The sequence below is a fragment of the Pyrus communis genome, chromosome 14 (genome assembly GCF_041283825.1).
Source record: "Pyrus communis isolate YQ-2024b chromosome 14, ASM4128382v1, whole genome shotgun sequence".
Lineage (NCBI taxonomy): Eukaryota > Viridiplantae > Streptophyta > Magnoliopsida > Rosales > Rosaceae > Pyrus > Pyrus communis.
The window spans coordinates 5,923,431-5,929,430 of record NC_142578.1 but is presented as its reverse complement, the minus strand read 5'-3'; positions in this window follow the sequence as shown (position 1 = coordinate 5,929,430).

Genomic DNA, 6,000 nt, shown 5'->3' with positions numbered 1-6,000 from the left:
TTACTAACGCATGAGTATTAGTATTAGGGTCGTCTTATTTATACATCTATTTTTACTTTTCACACACATTTCTCAAATTTGGACCGTCGGATTAAATGAATTTAAAAAGATCAAAGGCAAAAAATTAACGTGAGTATATAAGAGGTAAAAATAGATATGTGAACAACACTTTCCTAGAAGTATTACAACCATCGACCTTAACTGTGTTTAGTAAGACATGAATAAAAACAAGCATTTTATTCACTAACCTTAACTGGTGTTACTGCATACCACCCTATTTACTACCAAGGAAATTCACAGGGACAATAAAAGAGGATGAAGAAAATCAGTTGGGTTGATATGCTCCAAAGTTTTGAATCCATGGACTTGAGGTTTCTAATTATTTTTTTATTTGTTAATAATTAATTTGTTCATGCTTCTTATTTTGTTAGGGATCTTTAGTTTAAATTCCAATTATAAGAGGCTGAGCCACTTTCTATATTGCCAATTGATTTTATAGTAAAACTTCAACTTTCTTCATAGATTAGATACCAACGGAAGGTCAACTAAGACAATTCTATAAGTACTACTATAATTCAAAATAATTACATGGTTGTCAATCAATCCTACCATGTTTCTCGACCAGTCAACTTTTTCCTGCGACCGGTTCATCAAATTTCCGACGATCAATCAATCAAATTTTTCGGTCTCAATGTCACTGTCTAACTGTGACCTTTAAAAAAACAAGTTAAGTGATTAATTTCTCTTCAATTCTCTAATTTTATTGTGTATACATGTAATAAAAAAACAATAAAATCATATAGCAAAACATAATTGAAGGTGAAAATTTGCACATAATTTTTAAGTCATTGTTGAACAATGATATGAAAATTTCTGGCGATCGAACAAGTTTTTAGACAACTATGATGGTAGCCGGCGAAAATCTGTGGCACTGGTGGCATGTGGGTCATGTACAATGGGGACAAAAATACAAATGTTCCTATGTTTATAAGAGTATTTGCCCATAATTTGTGGCTTAATCCAAATATAATGAGAATTGATTGGTAGTTTTTCTTAAAATTTGTATTTGTTTGTAAAACTCTTATTAAAATAGGTATTTAATTTAAATTTACATTTTCTACCACGTAATACTGCGATCTAGTGGTATTCCTCTTTATTTGTAAGTGCTAGGTATTAGGTTCAATTCTCACCAAAGGCAAATTTGAACTACATTATTGCTAACCCATTATGAGGCTAAACTCACCCCCTCTCCCTCAATGTAGATAATATTGTTTGTTCGAAAAAAAAAAATTTACTTTTTCTTAATCATATTTTTTTTCCCTTATATAAGTATGTAATTAATGAAGCAAGCGGGAATTTTAAATTACACAAACAAAAGTGCTTGAATTAAGTAGGAGATGCCAAAACATTAATCTAACAATTAAAATGGAGTATGTTATGCTATGAAGTATCATAGAATTTTACAAAATGCTTATGTCATTTGAGTTTCTACTTACGTGCTTGGTTCTGAAATTGTTATATAAAACTGGTGGTGGGCAAACGGGGTCCTGGACCCACGGGTCGGGGCGGATCCTTGTGGTTCAGGACGGGTACGGTCCAGGTCTAAAAATTATAATTACCAAACGGGCCGGGGAGGGGCGGGTCCTGGTAAATAACGGGGCATGCCGGTTCTAAAAGTTGAAAAAAAAGGCCCCCGGCTAGGACCGTTGATTTCCTACCCTCTCTTATTCTCAAACCCAAATCACTGAACACCTATTTCTTCCTCATCCTCAAGCCTTTTCTTTCTCCATGGACCTTTAACAACAACCCAATCTTCTCTAATGGCACAAAACCCAATCTTCTCCAGCAACCCCAAACCCTATCTTCTCCAGGGACACCATCTTCTTCCCCCCATAAGACCTCACAACCATGGACTTACTGCAACACCAGAAGGGTAGTAGCACCGATCTTGGTGTTGACGCTATCAGAGGTAAACTTCTCACCCTTCCTTGTCGATTCATGCTCAGGTTCACCGATTGAAATATACCATGGCATCAATGACGCCTCTTTCGACCTCCATCAACGATGACGCCATCGATCACCTCCTTGACTTCCTAAAGACCCAATCCCATAGTTCCCCCAAACTTTTCTTTCAATTTTCATCATTTCTTCACAAAATCAATCATTTTCAATTTCCTTATTTTCTTCCTAGAAAAAAAAAAAGATTGTGCCTTTTTCTTTGCAGGAAAAGATGAGGAGACGGTGCATCGCCTCATTACCAAACTATCGCGTGCTGATGCGGCCATCTATGATGACGATGATGACGGTGTTACTAGTACATCTACGACGGCGATGAAGACTCTCCTTGGACGTGGTGGTCCGAGATTCGAGAAAGCTCCTGGAACGATCTAGAAGAAGAGAAGAGGAAAAAGAAAAAGAAAAAAAAGGAGGACCCGTGGACCTGGCCCATTTCGGGCCGGGTTAGATCCGGTTTCTGTGTAAGATTTTGTTGGAACCGGCCCGGCCTGCCCCATTTATTTTAAATCTAGGTACGGTCTGGTCCGGTCCCTTCAAAATTAGACCCGGCCTGTGCCCAGCCCTATATAAACTTGTGAATCCTGGTCGATGTGGATAGCAAGTAATTTCAAGGTTCTAAAAAACGTTAGACGCTAATCGAACGGCGAGTTGGGGCCTAGCGCCTAGGTGGTTAGGCATGATCTAGACGGACTAGTTAGATTTAACTAAATCCATTATATTTAATGTAAATAAATGTATGTTTATACTTAAAATATATATAATTTTATTATAAACTACAATGACATATATTATGAAATATTGGAACATAATGAAAACATGAGGAACAAACATATAATGTGTGCTCATTTAAGTATTCAACAAGTCTCTTACAATTTATTAAAAAAAAATAAAATGCAAAATGTAAGTTATCTATTTTTTGCCTAAGTGAGTTGCAACATAGACGGGTGCCTCAACAGGTCTAGGTGTTATTTCTTAATTTTCAAACGCCTAAACATTAATCACGACGGTGGCCAGCCGCTTAGCGCCTACGCGGCGCTAGGCGGTGATTTTTAGAATAGTGGTAAGTTACATTGATCATGCAAAATAAATTAGGTTCTCTTCTACTATCCATATATATTGTCAATTAGTTTTTATGATTCAACTAACTGTTTAAGAAATTGCGACAAATATAGATGGGAACTTGATATTTTTCACAAAAAACGACAACGATATTTCATTAATCATTACAAACAAGTACAAGGGTGTGAATTGGGTACATTATTCTGGTGACCAACACATTGATTTGGAGTGATTTTGCACAAACAAACAATTCATTAAAACTTAGACACAATGCAAGCACAAATGCACCCATACAGATTTGTCACAAGAACGATGGACACAAAAAACCTATACTAGTGCACACACCAATCTTCATTGACAAGACAAAGTTATTGCTGAAAATCGAGACCACATAAAGTCACCGTTGAAAGGTTTGAAAACATAGAATCATCGCTCAAAGGTGAGACCACATCAAACCGTCACTCAAAGGCGAAACAATATCACCTATTAACGCGACACAAACAAATCTACACTAATCTGAAAAGAGAATGCACCAGTCCGCTAGTCTTAGTGGAAGATTTGGACACTTTAGAACACCACCTACAACTTCACCACACAAGTGTGATCCGTAGCTTTCATAAAGCAAGTAGGGCAGCCAGGCGCCTAAGGCAGCGCAACCACACAATAAGTTGGGTAGAGTGTCCCATTTGATTTATCTTGAGTGTGATGAAAGCATTTGAAAAATCATATTTGAAATGGCCATTTAGTAGCTAGACATAGTCAATGATTGGTGTGTTTCTTCCATTTAGAATAAGCTCCATTGATTAAAGATTATCCGGGCAACAAGGTGACGTAGAACACGACTGAAAAAGATTGAAGAAAAATTATATGGATATAAAATGGGAAGCAAAGTTGAAGTATTGCAGATTTAGTATCTGACTAGGAAGTGGTGCCCGCGTATTGATGTGGAATAAGAAAGTTCGTAGGTAATAATTAAAAAATTAATAAAAATAGATTCAGCATAATTTCTAAGTTTTTGAGTTTTGACTAACATTATATTAATTTATTCAAACAAATGCATTGAGAAATAAAGAGTAAGTGAAATTGGATACATACCTGGGTTGAGAATTTGGATAACATGTATTCATTGTCTTAGTTTAACCAATATCATAAAAGATAAGTTTGTTGCAATTTAGTACAACAAAGATGGAGATTGGTGTGTCATGCAATACAATATATTTAGTGATAGCGTTATATAAGAGTTTCAAAAGTCTTGCAAATCATGCTATCGTTAAATAGAAGTTTATTTGCCATTAATATCATTTTTAAAACAAAATTAAATGCCATTCTAAGACGGATCAAATTTATGTAAATTGATAAACTTAGTTTTGATTATCTAGAGTAAGAATCATCATTTCCGTATTTTCTCTTCAGAGTAATTAACTATTACCAATTTATACACATACTTTCTTCTGCTAACTTACTATGAATAAATGGCTAATTATTTGGTTGTCTAGTGAAAGGTTTAAGGCCAACATTCAAAAGTATTAAAAAGCATCGTTCCACGAAAGACATGTTGTCCATATTTTCTAAATCTGTGAAAGAACACATTAGATTAAAATATACGGAGAGGGTATCTCTCTTGTGGAAATGTCTACTTTTAGACTTTTGGATATTCAATCTAACCTTTCAGTATGCAAGGAGGTAATTTGTCATGTATTTAGATCATGTGAAAAGAAGATAGGTTGTAAATATATATATATATATATATATATATATATATGTGTGAGTAATATCTAATTCCCCTAAAGAGAAAGCTTAGTAAAAATTGAAATAAAATGTAAAATGTCTAATTCACCAGGATTCAACAATCAAGTTAGAATTTCAACACTGGAAAACTTAACTTCTGACGAATTTATGTGTGATTCTCTCAGTAAGAAGGTTTAGGAATGTAGAAGAAGAATTTGATAATTTACGTGTTCTAAATGCCATGCAAATAGATGTATAAATAGTGAGATTATGCATGTTCGCAAATCGCAATAGGTATGAGAATACGATGTGACTGTTGGGAGACATCTCTTCAGAGGGGTGCTGTACTCTCTGCGTTTTTCTAATGGTATCAGACTTCATTTGAAAAGATAAGTTTGTTAAAAAATAATTTAATTAAATTCGAAATTAATTAAAAAATAATAATTAATTAAAGAATTTAATTTTCAGAGCTCAAGATCCATCTTTTGATAATTAATTATATATTAATTAATTATCAGTTATTTAATCTCAAGGTTGAGCACAATTTCATTCTCAAATGTCCATTATTCCAATTACTATCTATAAGAGACAAAACCTTATAAAATGAGAAAACCTTTTAGGAATGACCAATGTGAGACAATGAAATTTCTACTTAAAATTTCCAACAATACCCCACATTTGAGCTGAGTTTGTAAAAAACCGTTTGATATATAATTTAGACCCGCGATCTTCAGTGTTACTAAAAACGATAACACAATACACCATCTAAATTCCATATACAATTTTGACCCACATCATTCACAGCAATGAGATAGTTGACGAAGAAAAATAAGTAATATAATCTTTCACAGAATATTAGCAAAGTGAAAAGCACTTACAAACACACTCACTTGTTGATAAACTTAACAGCTAAAATTTCAACGGGGACTCCGATGCAACATATTTTTTTTCAAACCAAATTAATCTGTAGATGATTCCAAACAAAAAATAATAATTAATTTTCAAACAAAGATAAGACAAACTTAAAATATTTGCTGTCAAACAAATTTATACACATTAGCATAAATCTAATTTAAACACTTAACACAGAGGATTTACAAAAGTAAAAAAGAAACAAACTGAAAGTCTAACTATAACAAATAACAGTGTAAATGTTAGCAAAATAACTTGTCACACAAATTAACTAACACTGGTAAA